The 23,617-nt window shown below is 42.1% G+C and overlaps 1 pseudogene; it reads left to right on the top strand.

Moving 5' to 3' along the window:
* The first annotated feature begins 258 nt into the window (after window positions 1-258).
* LOC130072165 (regulator of telomere elongation helicase 1-like) lies at window positions 259-11,247 on the top strand (annotated as a pseudogene).
* Window positions 11,248-23,617: the final 12,370 nt, after the last annotated feature.

Below are 23,617 nucleotides of genomic sequence, written 5' to 3'. Positions count from 1 at the left end.
CAACCCCACAAGATTACAGTTATAAAAATGAACCTCGTCTGAAAGGCGAAGGGGGAGGTGTTGCTGTAATTTATAGTAATATTTTCAAAACCACTAAGAAATGTAGCTTTAAATATACTTCTTTTGAAGTATTGGTGCTTAATGTAAAAATATATAGTGTAAACGATAAATCACATTTGAGAATTATGCTGGCTACTGTATACAGGCCACCAGGGCACCATAAAGATTTTATCAAAGAATTTGCGGACTTTTATCAGAATGAGTATTGGCTGCAGATAAAGTACTAATTGTTGGTGATTTTAATATACATGTAGATAATGAAAAAGATGCTTTGGGATTGGCATTTAAAGACATTGTAAACTCAATTGGAGTTAGACAACACGTGTCAGGACCAACTCATTGTCGTAATCATACTCTAGATCTAATATTATCACATGGAATATATATTGATGCTGTTGAAATTCTGCAGCAGAGCGATGACATCTCAGATCATTATCTAGTCTCATGTAAATTACATTTAGCCAAGGCTGCAAAGCCGACTCCGTGTTATAAATACGTTAGACCTATAACTTCTGCCACTAAAGATTGCTTTATCAATAATCTTCCTAATCAATTTCATCATCTCAGCATCCCAGATAGCTTAGAAGAACTCGATATTGCAACAGAAACTTTTAACTCTCTCTTTTCCAGCACTTTCTAGCTCTTTTCTCTCTTTTCTAGCCCTCCATTTTGATCGTTTAGAAAAAAAAATTGATGCATTAATTTTTAACAAATTGACAAGTCAGCAAAAATATTGTGTTGTTTTTAGAGTCGGAAGAGCAGTCTGGAAGGGATGCGGTTGCCGAACTTTTTATTCAATATGAGATTAAAAGTAAAAGAAAACCAGTCCCAGATGACACAACCAAAAAAGCGAGGCAAGACACCATGGTTGGGGTGGAAAGGGTAAGACAAGAATTACATTGCGAAAGAGATTTTTGTAGGGCCTGTTTACACCTGGTATCGTGACGCGTTTTGGTCGATTGGATCACAAGTGGATGTCGCTAAATACAGGTGTAAACGGGGTCTAAAACTTTTGAGCTTGTCCACTTTTAACCACTTTTTTCCGAACCAGTGTTATTTTCGCTCTACTTATCATCTAATGAGACGTAATGCAAAATGTCAGAGCAGCTTTTTTCCTAATGATTGTGATCAATACTGCCATGGTCCAAAGAAAGTATAAAAAAGTAGTTCCAAGTGAAGTTTGCCCCATTTTCCAGATCTTCTGAATTCATGATAGCTTTCTGTGAGAAACACTTGTATAGGCACAAGACATCACATTTCTATGAGGAATTGGAATAACCTTGAAAATGATTTTTTGCTGAATAAATGAGATGTATAAAACATTGACTCGTGATCAGGGACACTTTTGATATCTTTTTATCTGTTACCCAAATCTTTCTACTTTCATCAGATTAGCTCATTGTGCAGGCCTGTAAAATGCATCACATGCTGTAACATAACTATGTGGCTAATTTTCCCTTTCTCTCGTTGGTCTGTGACCCTGGAGGCGAGTCTCTTGTCTTCTCTTTCCCTCCATGGAAAACATCTGGATCTTGAATCGAGAGGTGGGAAACGGAAAATTAAAGTGGTTCAAAAGTGGGTAAGGCATCGTTTTGTGCGCTGTGTTTTTTTTTAAGTTCCATTTGTGTATGTAGACCTCAATATGTTGTCAATAACATAACTATACAGCAAATTAATTATTTTAACAGATATTCAAATTAAAAAATATTCAGCATTATTACTACAGTCTTCATATTGATTCATTTATATAAAATAAAATAATAAATAATAATAATTTTTGATTGACATTTTTTATTAATAGCGTCTCGGTTACGGATGTAACCCTCGTTCCCTGAGTAGGGAACGGAGACGTTACGTCGGATGACGGAGAATGGGGGTTTCGCCAGAAAGCCAATCCTCTTCGAGAATTAAAAAACGAGCCAATGGCAAAGAAATGCCATGGGTCTGCGGAATTTGCATAATGTATCTCCGCCTCACCGCGTGAGTATTTAAGGAGAGACACCTGCAACAGCAGATCATGTCTTCGCTGAGGAGCCGAGACTGAACTCAGGCGTCTACCCAGCGGTACAGCGGAAGTGGCAGGGAGACGTAACGTCTCCGTTCCCTACTCAGGGAACGAGGGTTACATCCGTAACCGAGACGTTCCCTTTCGTAGTCACTCCGAGTTACGTCGGATGACGGAGAATGGGGGTCCCCGTGTAATCACGCCACCTTCACAGCTGTCTTCCAGTGCCCTGCGAAGTCTGACCTCCCTGTCGTGATATAGGCACGGACGAAGGAGTCCTACTTAACACAGGAATACCAAGGTACACTGGGAAGCATATCTCAGGGGAGATATGCCGCAGCATGCCTACCCGTAGGGAGGACTTAAGAATACACATATGGCCCGAGGGGGCAACATATGGAGGAACACTGGAGTGACCAGCCCGTGGGGTGGCATCTACTTTTAACTCCAGGAGTGGCAAGGTGGCTTGCCGAGGGAAAGACACATGCTCAAAGAGGCTTACAGTGGAAATACACATGTGGGGGTTATTCGGAGGAGGAACATGCACACGGAGGCACCTAGCCGACGCACAGGCAATAGACACTGGCGCCAGCGTCAACAGTGCTGGAGGAACTCAGGGCTTCAGAGGGGAAGGCTCACCTGAGGAAATATCGCACGTATCCAGTCCGTGGAGTGGAATGGCGAGCAAGTGAGACACCTAACAGCTCCCATGTTAGCTTTAAAAAGACAGTACACGGGCGGAGACTGGCTCCACTCGGAGATTATAGAATCTGGCGAATGTGTTCGGGTGGAGTGGGCGGTCACACCAAGGGGGCATGGTCGACCTTGCTGCTGGTATGCCAAAGCAATGGCGTCCACTATCCAGTGAGACAACCTTTGTTTGGAGAGAGCCTTACCCTTCAGCTTCCCACCATAACAGACAAAGAGCTGGTCTGAGGTCCTGAAACACTGCGTCCTGTCTACGTAAGCACGGAGAGCCCGTACTGGACAGAGCAGTGCCAAGGCTGGGTCTGCCTCCTCCCGGGGTAGCGCTTGCAGGTTCACCACCTGGTCCCGGGAAGGGAGTGGTGGGAACCTTGGGCACATATCCAGGCCGGGGTCTCAGGATCATGTGAGAGTGACCGGGCCCGAACTCCAGGCACGCTTCGTCAACGGAGAATGCGTGCAGGTCCCCTACCCTCTTGATGGAGGCCAACGCAACCAGGAGCGCTGTCTTCATTGACAGGATCTTAAGCTCAGCTGATTGCAGAGGCTCAAAGGGAGCCCTCTGCAGGGCATTTAAGACCACTGAGAGGTCCCAAGAGGGAACGAGAGGAGGGCGAGGAGGATTCAATCTCCTCGCTCCTCTCAGGAACCTGATGATCAGGTCGTGCTTTCCAAGAGACTTACCTTCAACTGCTTCGTGATAAGCGGCGATAGCGGCCACATACACCTTCAGGGTGGAGGGAGACAGCCTTCGCTCCAACCCGTCTTGCAGGAAAGAAAGCACGACACTGATCGAGCATCTCCTGGGGTCTTCTCGGCGAGAAGAGCACCAGTTGACGAAGAGGTTCCACTTCAACGCATAGACATGTCTCGTGGACGATGCTCTAGCGGAAGTGATGGTAGCCGCCACCGCAGGTGGCAGGGTACTCAAACCTGCCTCGTCCCGTCCAGGAGCCACATGTGGAGTCTCCAAAGATCGGGACGAGGGTGCCATAGGGTGCCCCGTCTCTGAGAAAGGAGGTCCTTCCTCAGAGGAATTGGCCAAGGAGGTGCTGTCGCGAGGAGTATCAGTTCGGAGAACCAGGTCTTGTTGGGCCAGTATGGGGCGACCAAAATGACCTGCTCCTCGTCCTCCTTGATCTTGCACAGAGTACGTGCGAGAAGGCTCACTGGGGGAAACGCATACTTGCGTAGGCCCTGCGGCCAGCTGTGCGCCAGTGCATCCGTGCCGAGCGTGCCCTCGGTCAGGGAGTAATACAGGGCGCAATGGGATGAGTCGTGGGAGGCAAACAGATCTATCTGTGCGTCCCCGAACTGGTCCCATATCAGCTGGACCGACTGGGGATGGAGTCGCCGTTCGCCAGAGGTTGGCCGGAGCCATGACAGCTCGTCGGCTGCAAGGTTCCGCACTCCTGGAATGTAAATAGCACGAAGGGACCTCAGGTGCTTCTGACTCCATAAGAGGAGGTGGCGTGTGAGTTGCGACATACGGCGAGAGCGTAGACCACCCTGACGGTTGATGTACGCTACAGTCGCTGTATAGTCCGAGCGGACAAGTAAGTGTTGAACCAGGAGCAACGCGTGGAAGCGGTGCTGGGCAAGGCGTACTGCCAGCAACACGAGGCAATTGACATGCATGAGGCGCTGGGGTCCTGTCCAGGAGCCCGCGGCTGCATGTCCATTGCACATGGCGCCCCAGCCCGTGGCAGAAGCATCTGTGGAGACGACAACATGCCTGGAAACTCGTTCTAGGGGAACTCCGGCCCGTAGAAAGCTGAGGTTCCGCCACGGGGTGAAGGTCTGACGGCAGGTCGGAGTTATTGGAACTCTGAGCGTACCGCGATGCCATGCCCACCTCGGGACCCGATCGCGAAGCCACAGCTGAAGCGGTCTCATATGAAGCAATCCGAGTGGCGTTGCCGCGGCTGCGGATGTCCATATGCCCCAGGAGCCTCTGAAAAAGTTTCAGTGGGACCGCACTCTTGCCCTCGAACTGTCAAAGACAAGTCAGCAGTGAGTGTGCGCGCTCGCTCGTAAGCTGCGCGGACTAGGCTACCGAGTCTATCTCCATACCGAGAAAAGAGATCCTCTGCACGGGGCAAAGTTTGCTCTTCTCCCAGTTGACCCGAAGGCCCAGACGGGCTAGGTGCCGGAGCACAAGGTCTCTGTGTTCGCAAACCTGATCTCGAGAGTGAGCTAATATTAGCCAGTCGTCGAGATAATTCAGGATGCGAACCCCGTGTTCGCGTAGGGGAACAAGGGCTGCCTCGACGACCTCCGTAAAGACGCGAGGAGACAGAGCCAACCCGAATGGGAGAACCGCGTACTGGTATGCCTGCCCCTCGAAAGCAAACCGAAGAAACGGTCTGTGTCGAGGTAAAATGGAGACATGAAAGTAGGCGTCCTTCAGGTCTATCGCTGCAAACCAATCCTGTGGCCGCACGCATTCGAAAATGCGTTTGGCCGTGAGCATCTTGAACGGCAGCCTGTGAAGGGAGCGGTTCAAGACGCGCAAATCCAGGATTGGCCGTAACCCACCGGTTTTCTTGGGGACAATGAAGTAGGGGCTGTAGAACCCTGACCTCATCTCGGCTGGAGGGACAGCCTCGATTGCACCCTTCGCCAGCAGGGTAGCAACCTCCGCTCTCATGATCGGGGCATTGCCACCGACCATAGTAAAGCGGACTCCCCTGAAGCGGGGAGGAGACCGTGCGAACTGAATCGCATAGCCGAGCCTGATAGTTCGGGCGACCCAACGGGACAGATTGGGGAGCTCTAACCAAGCCCCCAGAAACTGATCCAGCGGAATCATCCGAGCCACAGGCGTCCCTCCGGAGGGGCAGCGAAGCGGAGTGACCGGCACAGGCAAGGGTGGCATAGCGGCCCTGAGCGTGTGCACAGCCAAGCTCCGCGCCCTGACAGAGGAGACCAGGGAAGGACCAGCGTTCCACGGGGGTCTGCTCTGCCAGGGGTCTGGCGATAGAGGGGGATGAGAGTGGTGTGGTCCGGGGACCGCACGCACTGTCATTCTCGCCCTCAGAGACAGAGGAGGACGAGAGTGGCGAGGCACGGGGGCGTCGCGCACTGTCATCCGGCTCTGTGTGCTCAGTGATGGACATTTCGGTTCTTTCTTTAACCACATTAGGGTGCTGCCCACCCGTGGGTGAGCAGCGGGGAGTGGAGAACAAAAGATTCTCCCCCGGCCCTCCACCGGGGGAAGGAGGGGGCCTGCAACCGCCTCCTGGAAAAAAAAAAACACCATCACTGAGCAGCCCGTCTCAGGAGCGCCGCTTGGCCTGGCGTTTAGCGGGGCGCGGGGCCTGAGGGGGCTGGGGCGCCTTCCTCCACGACGCGGCCCGGGTGAAGGCTGCTGCTGGGGCCGTGCGGGAGGGGCGGGAGCCGCAGGAGGGCTCCCTCGGCGGCGAGCAGGCTGAGGCGTCTGTGCCGACGGCTGGGTGGAGGCAGCAGCTGGCCGTCGGGGCAGAATATGTTTAATCGCCTCAGACTGCTTCTGTGCGGTTGAAAACTGCTGGGCGAAGTCTTCAACCGCTCCCCCGAAGAGGCCGGCCTGGGATATGGGGGCGTCGAGCAGACGAGTCCGCTCAACGTCCCGCATATCGGCCAGGTTCAGCCAAAGGTGACGCTCCTGGACCACATTAGTGGCCATCACCTGACCCAGGGAGCGTGAGGCCACTTTCGTCGCCCGGAGAGCGAGGTCAGTGGCGGCACGCAGTTCGTCGAACGTCCCTGGGTCAGTCCTGCCCTCGTGCATGTCTCTGAGCAGCTGGGCCTGGTAGACCTGCAAGGTGCTCATAGCATGCAAAGCAGCAGCCGCCTGTCCTGCAGCTCTGTGAGACCTCGCCACCATAGATGACGAGCATCTACAGGCCTTGGACGGGTGCTTAGGATTACCACGAGAGGAGGCGCTCTGAGGACACAGTTGCATCGCAACAGAGCGCTCCACCGGGGGAATCCCAGTGTACCCATGGACAGCTGCGCCATCGAGGGGAGGAAAGGCGGAGAAAGCTGACGAGCGTTCACGGGAGGTCAAAGGAGCCTTCCATGATCTCGACAGCTCCTCATGCAGCTCCGGGAAGAAAGGAATTGGGGTTGGCTGAGGCCGTGAGGCGGCAGCCGCACCCAAAAACCAATCGTCCAGCGGCGAGCGCTCGGGGCAGGGCGGAGGGTTCCACTCTAGCCCGATGCTCACGGCTGCCCGGGACAGCATGGCTGTCATCTCGGGATCCGACACGGGCAACGCTGGGACTCCCGAAGGAGGCAACGCAGCCGCATCCTCACTTCCCGAAGAATCGAGCCCACCTTGTGATGCCGCGATCGACATCGCGTCCTCCTCTGGAGCGCCGAATGAAACACGCGGGGCTTCCGAAGAAGGGCCCGCCTGAATCACCGCGGCACTCGCGGGTTGCAACACAGCGGAGGGGGGCGTGGTCCGAGGACGCATCGTCGGGTTGCTCCACACCGTCACCCTCAGATCACCCTGTCCCCCAGCCGAACTACCACCTCTCGTGGAGGAAGCAGAACGGGTGGTGGACGCGGGGACTCTCACTGATAGATCATTGAGTCTCAATCTAAGTGTTGCGATGGCCATGTTCCCACAGAAGGAACATGAGTCATCCACGAGCGCTGCTTTAGCGTGCTCAAAGCCCAGACACACAAAGCAGCGCTCGTGCCCATCAGAAGATGACAGATATCGACCGCAACCAGAAGAACACGGGCGAGACATCTTTAAAAAGACGTGCCACGTGCAGCTCTTTTAGGAGAGGAAAAACTCTGCAATGCTGAGGCGACCAGGGAGAAAACACAAAGTCAGGCAGACCACTGCACAGATCGCAGGCAATGTGAAGACTCGCTGGGTACCGCCGTCACACCAACACTGGAGAGTTCGCTCGTCTTGAAGAGGTGAGTCACTTGTAAACTCAGGTCTTGTGGCTGTGGAGTGAAGAGGTTCTCTTGGCTCCGAAGCGAAAACATGATCTGCTGTTGCAGGTGTCTCTCCTTAAATACTCACGCTGTGAGGCGGAGATACATTATGCAAATTCCGCAGACCCATGGCATTTCTTTGCCATTGGCTCGTTTTTTAATACTCGAAGAAGATTGGCTTTCTGGCGAAACCCCCATTCTCCGTCATCCGACGTAACTCGGAGTGACTACGAAAGGGAATGCTGGTTATAGGTTTCCTCAAAATTGCATTATTTTGGCAGGTCAAAATGTTGTGATGCAGATATTACACTTTACCTTCTAATTTATTTGATTACCACAATAAACGGATTTGGACATTAAAAGGAACAGGACATGTTTATTGAAGTAAATGTATTTTGTCTTCTCCTTTTTCAGAAAACAACGAATTCCTGTACTGAAAAAACAGGCAATGCTTTCATATTGGAGCTGAGACGATGCCTGAGTCAGGAGAACTTCCAGATCATCATGGAGGCGTTACAGTGGTACATGACAACCGGTGACCTGAGTAACTTTCTGGATAATATGGCTGAACCGCTCATTCGAGACACACACGGATTGCTCAGAGGTGCGTAATCTCATCATATCCATATTTTCCGCGTGTTCTCTCTGTACTTATGATTCTTTGCCGCCTTTAACCACTGCCTAAAATGCGCTCGATCGTTCACCGGAAACCGAAAGTAACTAACTCCCGCCAAACATTTACTCTTTGAATTATTATACCCTCGGGAGGGAACAATACAAGTTGACACCATTATGAATAAAAGTTTGCTAAAAAGTATTATCCACTAAAGCAAGGTGCTATTTGACTCTGGTCAATCTTAACCATAGCAGAATGGTGGGAGGGACCTTAGATGGCAACATGCCTAGTGCATTATGGTTGTTGAAGGTTTCCTACCTATTTGGCTAAAGGGAAGACAACAGACTTTTTTTTTTTTTTATCTACTCGGGTAGCACCGATTTGAATGAAAATGTGTTCCTTTTTTCTACTGCATAGTAAAACTTATAGTAATATGTCTAGTAACATATTTTTATATACCTTAAATTATATTTAAAGGTGCTATATGTAGTTTTTCTAAAAAAAATTATCCTTTTTTTTATTGCCTGTGTGTAAAGGGGTTTTAATCACACTTTACAATGATTCACTTGTCGAGTTTTGCTATTACCTCTGAAGGCCAGTATTCCTATTTCTATGTGAAGGCTCCGGGTCAGAGTTACCGTGAAATCCATCGGATGTGACGTGCATGCGCTCCCGAGCCTCTCTCCTTTTTATATACAGTCTATGCGACGGCACTGCAGCTGACGACATGGAGTCTGATAACACCAACAAACGACCTGCCTCCAGCACAACACACACTCCAACACAAACTCCACATAAATATATAAAACCCAACAAAAATGTATCTGAAGCTCGTTAGGCCAAACGTGAATTGGATCAACTACAACATACATAAAACATGAAAATGAATACAAAAGACTGTTCCGGGATAAAAAAAAGTAGGTGCTTTAGGATGTAACTTTTATTTTATGTACTAGATGTACTGTCAAACGTTACTCATCCCACTACTATCATATTGTTTATAATACACATTTCCAGACACGTTTAGTACAGTATGTTACTTCCTACAGTCTTACTGTTACACTGAAATTGTTCAGTCTAGTTCACTAACCATTTTCGTTATCATATTATACATTCACCTACGTTGACATTGCTGATTGTGAAAGATACACGAATAGTTAGTGAAATGCCTTATGCTAGATAACACCACAAATGTAACGTTATCATGGTACGAGCATGGAGATTAGCTCAACGTCAAGCTGATAAAAGTGGCCTATTATTGTAACGTTGCAGTGGGAGTTTACATGAGTTTCCAGGATGTGGTGTGATGCTTTCTCCGGTGTGTTGAAAGTCTCAGTGTGGCCGAGTCCATGAGTGTTCGCTCTTGAGTTCGAGCATGCGCACGAGCGCTCTTGTAAGAATTGGTTGCAATCTGAAACATCACCGCGAGAAGCCGCTAAAAACTACTTATAGCCCCTTTAATTGTGACTACAATCAAAAATGGCAGTTAAAGAGCATCATCTTCTTTCAACGAATCAATTATTTAAAAACAAAACAAACAAACAATAGGTGAAATAAACTTTAAGTTTGCAATTTGACCAATAATCTATTCTTAACAGACTATCTTTTTTTATCCAGGTCTTTATCAGTTTGTCAGACCACACCATAAGAAAGAGTTTGATCAGCGTTGCTTGGAGTTAACGGGTAAAGGTTGTGGCTATAAACCAGATCATTCACCGTCCAGGGAGGACCAAGAGGCTCTTGGGCAGAACACGGGTAACATATGACTAGTAAATAGTGTATAGCCGTTATAGGAAACATTTGGGCCTTATTTCATCTCTCCATTATCATAAATAACCTTGTTTTTGTTACTTTTCTAGCGAAAGCCGAGCTTACAAAGCCGAAACGTCCACCCAAGGAGCAGCTCAACCAAGGTGGTGGTAACATTGGAGGTATATTGGAGTTTATTTATACTAGCTGATTGTTTAAAAAAAAAAGCCTAATCCTCACTCTTGATGCAAACATTTACAACATTTTCTGATTTTAAGTTTGTAGATTTTTTTAACAGAAAATGTAAATTGCGAAGACCAGAATCCACAGACATCCATCAAAGAAGGACAGTCGTGCTCCTCTCTGCTGTCAGCCATAAAACGGACCATCGGTGCTGAGAAAACCCGTCAGCTGTTTGTAGCCTTGCAGGCGTATAAAACGTCAAACAATTACAAACAGATGGTGTCGACCGTTGTTAGTTTATTGACTGAGAGGGATGAGGACATCTCTCTACTAGAGAGTTAGTCAATTTCTTTTGTGTTCATCAAAACCATTTATGACCATCAAAATCATCTTTTAGCCTGGTTAAAAACAGACCCTTCGCAGTCGTAACTGAGTTAGGGTCTGGGGAAGGTTCATTGACAGCTCATTTCCAAAGGGGCGTCACCAACAGACATCGCTCCAATGCCTCTGGGTGCAAATGGATAGACCTAAAACCAATCATAACGATCGTCATCGTGTAAAGACCGACTCAACGTCTGTGATTGGTGCCTCGGTTTGGAAATGAGCTTGAATGGGCTCTTCGCCAGACTAACTTGCAGAGCAAATCTAAATTTCAGAGAAGTTTGTCTGTGTTTTCCCAGGCTAATTTACTTTATCAAAATGTGTATCTGTTGAAAAAGAGGTTTAACTTGTTCGGTTTGGTTTATCTGTGCTCATTCAACCACAGCACAGGAAGCAGTTCATTGAGATGGTAAAATCCTTGACTGGAAATCATTCTCCAGACATGGAATCAAGTCCACAGATTCAAGGTATTTTGTTTTAGTAATAGTATGTGAATATTGTATTCTGCAACAAGGATAGTAGATAAGAATGCTAATTATTATGAAAAAAAAAAAAAATCTTTGCAGTGTCTCCGTAATCGTCAGGAAAGAAGATATCCATTTCATGAATGCTGCAGGACTTTTGAGTGTATATAAAAATATAACAAATAAATGTTTCATATTACATTTGAGTTGGGGACTTTTTTTTATTGCTAGGAAAATATAATGCAAAGTACATACAAGACAATACACTTTCTGTTCCTGTCAATCATACACGAGGTGTCAACCAATTATAACACGTGAGCATATATAGTGCGTTTTTTTTCACTCTTTATTTATTATAACAAATAAAGGCTTGAAGAATATAACTTTATGATATTTCAGATTAAATGTTTTTCAATGAAATCACATATTTTACAACTATTCTTACATCTAATAACCCTGTAAGCCATAATAGTAAAATTTTAACGAATAAAAGCCTTTAAATATCTCAATTTGCATGTAATGAGTGTATATAATATATTAGCTTGAACCTTTTAAGTTGATTTACAGGAAACAATTTAGCTTAGCACAATACTATAACTTTTCAAGTTTCACAGATGAATAGATGTATTGATGGATAGATCAATAGATAGATACATAGATAGACTACACTTAACAAATCCAAGATAAAACATATAAGCACTTACATGTAAGTTACTTACACATTTCAGTCCTGAAGAAATCTGTAAGGGTTAGGGTCACCAAGGTATTTTTCCTAGCCCTAACTAACCCTAGTTAGTATCTGTAACAGTTACAGATACTCTTTCCTAGTTACTAACTGTAATCGTATCAAATAAAAGTACACAATTGTAATATTTCCAAATGTTATAAATGCATGAATTTTATTTTTATATATATATATTATAATTATATGATATTTACAATACTGTTTTTGAAATGTATAATAAATAAATGTTGCTTGCCCACTAGAGGGAGACATAGGATAACAATATAAACTTTAAATGGACTGAAATAATTGATTCATCTAGTACAATAGTTATTATGATTTAATAACATTAAACCAATTTGAAATATAGTGTTTTTATTATTATCATCAAATAAAATTACACATTTATAATATTTCCAAATGTTATAAAATCATTAATGTTATATATAAATATATATATATAAATAACATAATTATGTTATTTAAAATACTGTTTTTGAAATGTATAATAAATAAATTGTACTTGCCCACTACATGGAGAAAAAACATTCTTGTGAATGAACTAGATCACTAATCATATAGATATAGTTCATTTTTATAAACTATGGTGTACTGGCAAAATTATTTTATACAATTAGTGTACATTCTTATTCTTATGGATTATAAAATGTTAAAACATTCATACACATGTTATAATAAATATTTGTAACATTTATAATACATATATGGTGAAATAACATATATAAATACTTATTTATTTTCTTAAACACGGTTAAAGGATTCACACAGGTTAATCAATCAACAATTTTATTCACAGAAGCATGTGATCAAAATGATTGGATCACATTTTACATTTTACATTTTTTTTCATTTTTTTTTCACGATTGAACCATTTGTTCTACAATCTACTTGCGTTAGGAAACAAGTAAATATAATAAAATAATTTAGAAAAAAACAAAACAAAAAAAATTCTCTTTGAAGCAGATGTTTTAAACAAAACAAGAAAAATGTAATATTTTCCAAAGCCTAACAAAAAAAAAAATCTCTTTAAAGCAGATGGTTTTAACAAAACAGGAAAAATTAAATATTTTCCAAAGCCGAACCAAAAATCTTAACTTTGAATCTAGTCCTTTCTCAAAAACAGGACAATTTTCTTTTTTTTAAAGAACAAAAAATCTTCACTTTGAATCTAGTCCTTTCTCAAAAACAGGACAATTTTCTTTTTTTTAAAGAACAAAAAATCTTCACTTTGAAGTATAAACTGCAAAACCCCAACCATCTACAACATAAGAAGAAAAAATAAATGTGTGAAAATCACACAACTGCCATCAGCCGCTGGCGTTTCCTTTTGAAGGCACTTAATGTCCTGACAGGGATGGAATTTTCTCTGCAGAGCCTCAAATAAACTTCGTAAGCTCTAATGTGGCTCATGTCGCGGCTCACATTAATGTAACCTGTCTCCATCTCCGTCCACCTTTCATTCACGTTGGCAGGAACTGTGGATGGCTGTACTCTCACAATCACCTCCTCTTCGGGTTCCTCCTCAACCTCAAAGTCAGCCACTTCTTTTCTTTCCTGCGCAACAGGAGGACGTGGACGGGCTGGTCTGGCTGGCGCAACTGGAGGCAGGACAAGCTTTGTAGTGACTGATTCGTGAAATCTCCATATTTGTGGACTCTGGATCGAAAGAAGTGGAGACCGGATACGCAACTCCTTCATATGGCGTTGTGTTACGGATATCTGCTGCTCCAGCTCACTGAGCTTCTGGAAGGAAACATAATCGCCGTTATGAACCATTCCAACACACCCAAGGAAGGCCAGCACCGTAATCAGTCTCTCTTTCGGCAAAGACTTTGGCAGCCTCTCGATACAGGTCTCCATCCACGGCATCCCATGATCACGATACTTTGTGAGATTCCTTGAGTATGAAAGATCCAGTTGTTCAATTTTGGCACAGACGTCACCTAAGTACGCTGCTGCGCGTGATGCAGCAGATGGGATTTGAGAAGTAGTGTGGAGTTCAATAAAGTCCTTAAAGTTCCACTTGGCCTTCTTGTTGCGATTCTCATCCCAGTACTTAATCTTTGGGAAGAACTTCAGCTTCCCTAATCCAAACTGCAAACAACGAACTGGGTCAAAGCTGAAGGATCTGACCAGATCCAATGCCCGCCCAAACGTGTGGGGGTAACCAAATGCTTTGGTTTCGCACACCTCCCTTGCAAACTCCCCAACCGAACGGCAATCACATAATCGGCCGATGGGGCGGTCAGGGCCTTTCCACGAAGCCATGTCTATCCTGTCATTCCTTTCATGCAGGTCGCAGAGAAGGATACGGACCAACTCTTCTCCCACAACTTGTGTGCCGGCTTGAAGGCAGTCTGTTAGAGGAAAGAGCCACAGGACTCTTAGCTTCTGGAGTTCCTCACTAAACCATGTGTCCAGGGGAGGAGGACTTTGGCCAACACTCGCCGATCCTATTGGACTTAAACCTAGAACTCCTCTCGTTCTTGTAATGCTGTTGGAACTGGTGGAACACACACCTAGGGGTGAGGCATACTGCCTCGATGACACACACACGCCCCGTCCATAAAAGAAATGTTCGAGAGCCAGTTCTATCTGGAAGGCCTTCCACGAGCTTTCGTATCCCCTTCTGGGAGTGCAGGAGATTGTAAAGGGTGCTAGTAAGGTATGTTGCAATACGCTGAGTAAAGTGCCTTAACCCAAGGCCATCATTGTTATCCTTAAAAGGAAGTAGCATGGGGATTGTCTCCAACATGTTGTCGAGCATCATCGTGTCAAAGAAATCTTTGGCATCCACAACATCTCGAAAGCCTGGGTTAGGTAGAAAAACCCCCTCCAGCCTCGCAAAGGTCCTTACTCTGGTCTTCAGTGCCAGATCGTCCATGTGTTCGACATAGTTTTTTGCGTCCTTAAGAATTAGACGGCGATGCTTTTCAATATGGAGGTCACAAGTTGTGATCACCCTGCTCACAGGGTGCTTAGCAGCGGTGGCCTGGTGGCAGGGTGGAGTGACTGCATATAATTGCAAAAAGTTGACTCTGCAATCTTGAACGCACAGAACCTCACTTAGAATGTCCTGAACATGAAATGGCATGTTGTCAAGGTTGGACTGATAATTGGCACTTTCAGCCATGGAATACACAGGGAACAAAGTGCCACGTTGTCCCACCACCTCCTGGAGACCATAACGAGACCACAAGATGTCAACTGATGGGTCCCGTGAGCGACTGTTGCAAGCTACGTGATAAGAAACATTGACAACTCCACTTTCATTGACCAGCTTGTTCAATTCGAATACCCGATCATCCTTTTGACCAAATTTTGTGATCGTTATGATCATCGCCATGTCAACGTCATTATTGACAGCAAGGAACGCTTGTTGGAGGTGCTGCAGGATAAATTGCTGATCCGCGTTCAAGATGTTGATCCTTCCCAATACACTGAGATTGGTCTTTTGTATAGTAGGGCGCTCAAGGTCTTGTGGCGACAAGCTTCTCAGTCTCATGGAAAAATTGTTGAATACGCATTAATAATGCCAATTGCATGGGCCTTCACCATCATTTGGCTTCTGAACATGGGGTGAGCGCTGTTTGGATTCGCAGGAATGCAGGTTAGGTTGAGAAAGTAACCCCCATCAACATAGCCAAGAACAATACCCACACTCTTTTGGAGAGCATTGACCCCTTTAGCACTGTACTTCTCGAGGACCAGATGTTTTTTTAAAATGTGCCAGTGGTTACACAATTTGGATCCATCTACTTGCCCGGCGAATAAATAATGGATTCCTGCAGTTAAGTCGCTAACATCTGATAGATGAACCACAATGCCATCAAAATCAAAAGTGTACACGGGCGACTCTGACGCATCATGCACGATAGTGGGGAAAAGGGGAACATGTACTGAATCGTTCCTCAGAAATTCTTCCGTTGTTGGGAATGCAAAATAAGATGACATCAACCCTTTCGTGTTTTCCATCGATGCCACATCAAAATGATCATTTTCGTTGCTAAAGAAAAAAATAAACATGAATTAACTACAATTGTTGTTACAGAACAATATTACACATCAAAAATGCAACAAAAAACACACTAACCTATTCATTTTTAATGTTGATCAAATGTTGAAAGATCACTAATATGTTTATTTTTATTTTCATTTTCAATTTGAGGTTAAATCAACCCAAGGCACAGAAAGAAAAATAACACTAACCCTTAAAACGCAAATATAAAACAAAATAAAAAATAGGTTTTTCAATCTACACTTATCCTAACTACCAAGGTATCTTTTAAACCTTTTTTTTGTTGTGTTTTTTTTTGGTACAATTAACAAAGGGAAAAAAACAGAAACAGGCAGTTTTTACGTTTTTTTTTTTTTTTTTTTTTGATTTTGTATTTTCACATGAAAAGAAAAAACAACATTCAGTTTGATTTTGCATTTTTTATGTTTTTTTAAGTTTTCAAAAATGTTCATTGTTATAGAAAATACAAGGTTGCGCAAACAAAATTAACTCAATCAATTACAATTTTAACAAACCTGATTTGAATAAATTAAAACACATTATCCTTATTTGTTTCTTTATTAAAATTTTTGTATAACTCTGACTACATGTGCTGAAAAATTCAAAATAATATTTCATAACAACATTTAATATTGCCAAATTAGTAAGGTAACAAAAGTGACAAAAAAGCGTACATGCAGTCTTTAAATAAATGCACAAAAAACATAAATCATCAAGCTGTCATTTATGCATAAAGTCAAAGGGTAATCGAATATTGTGGTGTAAGTTTAAATGTTAGAAATACAAATACATTTTAAGACATCTTGCCAGACCAAAAGTGGTCGTTTATGTAGAATGACCGTTGAAAGATCGCTGAAATGTTAAAGTGTAATTTTGTTTTCTGAGTCAGCTATTTGCCTACACCTTTTATTGCACTATAATTAACCCTAAACAGCCAATTACCTTTCCATTTTTTTTTTAAATTCAGCCCTGCAAATAAAGATTAGAATGTCTACTTTTACATTAACTTAAGTTGGACTTGCTTTAACTAAAATTAAACTAATTTTCCACTCAGAAACACAGCTGGATTGGCTTGCCGAGCGTCGTCTTCTGCATTCAAAACTCTGGTGGTTTTGTCCATAATAAAATTCCCGTTTTTTAATTCTAACTTTTCATGTTAAAATTAAGTAAAAACAATAATTATCATTTTACGATTAAATAATTAATGTTATTCACCCTTTGAAAGATCGCTGATATGTTAAATATTAATTTCGTTTTATGTGTCAGCTATTACACCTGTTATTGCACTAGAAATAAGCCTAAACAGCCACTTACCTTTCCATTTTTGTATAAATTCAGCCCTGCAAATAAAGATTTGAATGTCTACTTTTATATTAACTTAAGTTGGACTTGATTTAACTAAAATTAAACTAATTTTCCAGTCAGAAACACAGCTGGATTGGCTTGCCGAGCGTCGTCTTCTGCATTCAAAACTCCGGTGGTTTTGTCCATAATCAAAGTCCCGATTTGTAATTATAACTTTTCATGTTGAAATTAAAGCAACAACAATACATATCATTTTCTGTTTTTTATTTAGAATGAATTTAATAACCTATAACCCATTGTTACACTTTTATTAAATGTAAAAAATAATAAATAAATAAAAATATGTATATATATATATATATATATATATATATATATATATATATATATATATATATATATATATAAATAAATAAAATTAACATTCATGCATTTATAACATTTGGAAATATTACAGTTGTGTACTTTTATTTGATACTATTAAAAAAACGTTATATTTTCAATTGATTTAATGTTATTCAATCATAATAACTATTGTACTTGCTGAATCTAATTATTTCATTCCATTCAAATTTTATATTGTTATCCTATGTCTCCCTCTAGTGGTCAAGTACAATTTATTTCTTATACATTTCGAAAACAGTATTGTAAATAACATAATTGTAATATATATATATATATATATATATATATATATATATATATATATATATATATATATAAAATAAACAATCATGCATTTATAACATTTGGAAATATTACAGTTGTGTACTCTTATTTGATACTATTAAAAATACGGTATATTTTAAATTGTTTTAATGTTATTAAATCCTAATAACTATTGTACTAGATGAATTTAATTATTTCTGTCCATTCAAAGTTTATATTGTTGTCCTATGTCTCCCTCTAGTGGGCAAGCAACAATTATTTATTATACATTTTAAAGACAGTATTTGAAATGACATATAATTATTAAATATATATAACAATATAACATTCATGCATTTATAACATTTTGAATTATTATAAATGGGTACTTTTATTTGATAATAATAAAAAAACTGTTTATTTTTTATTGTTTTAATGTTATTCAATCATATTAACTATTGTACTTGCTGAATCTAATTATTTCTAATTTCATATTAACTATTGTACTTGCTGAATCTTATTATTTAGGAGGAAAGAAAGGCCCTTAATCGTTTAAGATCTAACCATGATATCATAATAAAACCTGCGGATAAGGGTTCGAAAATTGTGATAATGGATAAAAATCAATATTTGATCGAAGCTCACAGACAATTAAGCAATACAACACATTACTTACCTTTGACTGGCTCTCTCCAGTTGGAGACCCAGAAGAAGATTCGGGAAATTCTCAGCGACCTGTATGAAAAAAAGAGAATAACAGCTAAACAGAAATATTATCTCTTCGGGGAAGATCCTCCACAGCCCAGGAAATTCTATCTCCTACCTAAGATACATAAGTCTCCGGAAAGTTGGACGATTCCGAATCAGATCCCTTCTGGACGACCGATTGTATCGGACTGTGGCAGGGAATCCTACAGGATTGCGGCCTTTATTGATTCTTTTCTGAACCCTTTGTCACAAAAACATGACGGTTATGTCAAGGACACCTTTGATTTCGTAGCAAAGATAGAACGGATAATAGTGCCACCTGGCGGGATGCTTTTCACCATTGACATTGATTCACTCTATACCAATATAGATACCCGTTTGGGCTTAAAGGCAGTCCAGGAGATCTTTGTGAATTACCCCGACCCTTCCAGACCGGATGAGGCTCTCCTCACCTTATTGGAATTAGGTCTGACTAGAAATGACTTCCAATTCGATTCCAAACAGTATCTCCAAGTTTCTGGCACAGCAATGGGGAAGAAATTCGCTCCTGCGTATGCTAATATATATATGGCGAATTGGGAGACAACGGTTTTCTCTAAATGCCATAGATTACCCAGTGTGTATATATATGATATTTGGACGATATTTTTGGGGTTTGGAACCAGGGTTCTAAATTAACTTTTTTGATCACCAGCCAATGTGGCTGGTAACTTTCTAAAGTTACCAGCCATTTAGAATTTCCCCTAGCCAAATTTTTTCCGGTGAAAATAAGAGAAATTATGAGTGCCACTGAATGCATTTGATAATTTTATTAACATTGTTGGCATGAAAAACACATATAAAGTACAATACAAGACAGAAAGTGCAAACATTTCATTTCAAGTTTGGGATCTATCTCTATTAGGGATGTGCACGGATATTCGAATTTTCGGTCTGTAATTATTATTAAAAAAATAAAATACTAATACTAATACTTTTTTTCTTCAATTTTTTTTCGCAGTTATAATTAAATGCACTGGGTGGAGCATTTAACAAGTGGATTGTGTTTTTGATCACATAATGTCGTTGTCTGCCTCGCGAAGTTTGGAATTACTTAGATGAAAATGATAGCCTATTACAAAATGGAATTACGTTTAATCAATTATTAATTATTATTATTATCATAATATCACCACCACAATGAGAAATCACATGAAATCCAAAGAAACAGCAGTCGACTGAGGAAGCAGCTGTCCATCACTGCATTAACGACTGCAGGTCAGCAGCTGTACCCCGATATCTTCTGGTAGCAAAATGATTTTGACATATGCTTCCTTTAAGTTTCGTTGAGGGAGACAGGTTTAAGAACAGAAAACGCAAAGTGCTGTTACTTGACTTTGCACACACACACACGCGCGCGCGCGTCTCTGCAACGCCTGTGTGTCAGCGCAGCGCGTTTTCTCACTCGAGCATGTGGATATTATTGTTATTCTCAACATGAACGTGAAACAATATAAACACGATAATCATTATGCTGACTCGAGTATGCTGACTACGTTCTGTACGATAACTGCGCAGTCTGCTTCTTTCTTTTTTTCGTTTTTTCCCCGTTTGCGCTGCCTGAGCTTAAATGCTTTTGTTGTTTATATATTTTGTTTACACATATTGTTTAATGTTTTCAACTAAAAGAAAACCTTAAGATATATAGTAAGCTTGTTGTGTACAGGCTATATTGCCTAATGTATAAGCTTGTAAGAAATAATGACAAAAACCTTAAACTTAAAAAAAAAAAACGTAGGCTATCTCTCGTTAAACGACATTTAAATTTAAACCCAGAAGTCTGTCCCAACCACCGCCGCATTTAGTTTAATCTTAACTTTTTACTTTAGCTACTTTACTAGCTCCCTCCTCTTTCAGTCTGCTCCCTGCTCTGGCTCGTTCTTCATCTTCCTTGTGTTTTCTGGTGGACGGACGCGTACGCTCCGTTTGTTTCCATGATCATTTCTCGCGCTGGTTTCACTGCAAAATGCAGCCAATGGGCGTATGAAACGTCATCACGTAGCATTACGGCACAGTGTTTATGGGAAATGTAGGAAGTACTGCCAGGGGGATAAATGACCGAGAACAGAACCTTATGCATCACCGGCCAAACTGGCTAGTAAGTTTTTATTAACACCCGCCAAAATGAATTTTAACCCGCATTTGGCGGGTTGGCGGGTGTTAATTTAGAACCCTGTTTGGAACCATTCGGAGAGGGAGTTTTTGGATTTCATCACGACTCTGAACGAACATCATGCCTCGATCTCAGTCAAATGTAACGCACAACGGGAGAAAATCGAGTTTCTGGATACCGAAGTGTATATGATTAGGGGAGACAGTGGGGAGGGTACTCTGGGAACGAGGGTCCATTTTAAACCCACCGACACCCACGCGCTGCTGCATAAGACCAGTTATCACCCCAAACACACCTACAAGGAAATTGTGAAATCACAATTAATGAGATACAATAGAATTTGCACAGTAGCGGAGGATGTTAGGTTAGCAACGCAGACCCTCTTCCAAGCCCTGAGACATCGGGGTTACAGCAGAACCTTCCTCAGAGCCATAAAAGTGGAAGTACAACAACTGTTCCAACAAGGTTTGAAATTTGGAGGAGAAAACCGTGAGAACCATCTGGTCCCCTTCGTTTCGACCTTTTCCTCTGCCTCCCTAGCATTAAATTCTAAATTAAAAACTAATTTCCAGAAAATACAGGATTGTTGGGAACCACTTACCTCTTTTAAAAGTATAGCAGCTTTCAGACGAAACCAAAATTTGAAAGATTTATTGGTACATTCCTCCTTGGGTGGTAGACAAATACAGTGGGTTTTTTAAATGCACCAATTTTATTGAAAATAAATTTACTCACCTGAGTGCACCGCTCTTGCAGACTCTGGGGTTACAGTCATCCAACTTGGTCTACTGCATCGAGTGTAAAGTCTGTAACAGATTATATGTTGGTCAAACCAAAAATACTCTGTTGGAAAGACTAAAACAACATCTGCGCTCGATCAATGGGACCGGGAGGGGAACTTACCTTTATGAGCATTTTAGAACGCACGGGAGCACTAACTTGTCCATCATGGGGATGGAAGCGGGATCCTGGTGGTCCGATAAACAGAGATGGAGGAAGGAGAGACAGTGGATCAAAAAACTCAATACGGTATATCCCCACGGTCTCAATCAAGTATAGTAGGTTTGAACCTTAAGTGGGGTGAGTTATTTATTTATGTTGGATTTTCCGGGTAGAGGGAGATACACTATCTTTGGTTTAGTTGATGAGTGATAAAAACTTATATATAATATATAGATTCTAAATGTTGATGGTGTATTCCTGTATGAATTAACCCAGGTATCAACTTCCCCATACTAGATATATACATTTGTATATACACATTAATAAAGTGTGCTATACTTGCCTTCTCCAACTTGGATCGGACAGGTGCTATCGTGAATCGCTAGATTCTGCCGTAACCTTTTGACCATGAGAAACCTAAAAAAACGAAAGATAGTATTAAAATCAATACACATATAAAGGTGAAATGACATACAATACTTACCCAAGATGAAAACCTGAAAGAAGGGGGTAAAGGGAAAAAGGGAAAATGAGCATCGAAGAGGAGACCGATAAAAACCGTTTTATCGGTTTAACGGATAATTAGCGGTTAATGATCAAGGACAATGTGCGAGCCCGTGCTTTTCGGCTCTCTTAAGGGAGCTGGAGTTTCTTTTTCCCCTAACCTAACCTGTCAGCGCCGCAATTGGGGATCCAGCTAGTTCTACGTTTGGGGTCTCATTCTCCTCGGAATCTCCTAAAAATATATAAAATCTTAAGTGTAAAGAATCCTTGGATTTCTTGGAAGATTTTTAATCTAGAATCCAAAGGATTGGAGGACATAATAAATCATCTTCCCCCTAGCTTTCTCTTATTTTTCCTCTTTCTATGAAGGGTCCTTTGAGGTCGGTTTCACGATATCGAGTTTTTTTGTTGGTTCTCGATTGGAGACCAGAATAAGGGTTAATTAGATAGGACAGGTGGTTAATTAGATTAGGAGGTGATTAAACAGGAGCGGGGCGTGCCCATGGCATCTTAGCCTATCAGGTGTTCCCGTTAGGCCCCACCTAGAAAGATTATAAATAGCCTTTCTCTCCTTCTCATTTTTACTTATTCCTCTGAAGAAGCCACAGTGTGGTGAAACGTTAGGAAATCTTTCCCTTTTAGCATTCAACTGCTGATTTTTAAATTAAATTTTATCTATCTATTTTATTCTTTCTTGTGAAAAGAATTTAGTTGGTCCTTGCTCTCTTTTTCTAAGAAGGATTTGGGCACCTTGAGTGAAATACCATCCAGTTATACTAGATTATATCTTATATCCTGACTTTAGAACCAGGCCCAAGTATCTGGGAGTTTGGACAGTCCTTGTATGTGGCTTGTAGTGGTGGACATTAGTGTGGGTGTCTTTGAGTGATGTGCATTACACACTGAGAGTGGTTTGGAGTGTTTTTCACCTTAAGCACAGAGTTTCCTTATTTAACTGACTGCCTGGACGACTCAGGATTTGGGAGATTTTTCTTTGTATAACAGCTCAAATATTGTGCCCAATGAACTCATTGAAAGATGACATTGGGTCCTAATTTGGACCCGAAAATAGGTCTTTTATTGTAAGGGTCTTCAAATTATAGCAAAGGACCAAATAGAAAATATATCAGCGGCCGTTTGTTAGGAGGTTTCTCCTTTCTTCCTTTCTTTTCCCTTTTAATTTCCCCCTAATTCTGGGATTCCAGCTATAGTTGCCAACCAGGTGTGCCTTGGTTCCCTGCAAACCGAGGGAAAATGGTGCGCAATAAAATAGCCCGACCTCGTCAGCGGGCCCGTGGAGTGAACTTAGTTCTTGAACCATCTGAGACCACTGTCCTCAAGAGAACATCAGACAGTAAATTAGAAAAAAGGTATTTTAAACTACTACAAGCAGTTCATCATGCAGAAATTATAGAGAGGGTACAGAGGACACACGTTTTTCCAATAGGGATGTCCAGACAAGTCAAACTAACCTCTTTTATTAAACCTTCC

Source organism: Rhinichthys klamathensis, unplaced genomic scaffold (genome assembly GCF_029890125.1).
Source record: "Rhinichthys klamathensis goyatoka isolate OS25496 unplaced genomic scaffold, OSU_Roscu_1.1 h1tg000479l_1, whole genome shotgun sequence".
NCBI classification, from domain to species: Eukaryota; Metazoa; Chordata; class Actinopteri; order Cypriniformes; family Leuciscidae; genus Rhinichthys; species Rhinichthys klamathensis.
The sequence above is the reverse complement of the archived record's forward strand: the minus strand, read 5'-3'. Positions and strand labels throughout refer to the sequence as shown.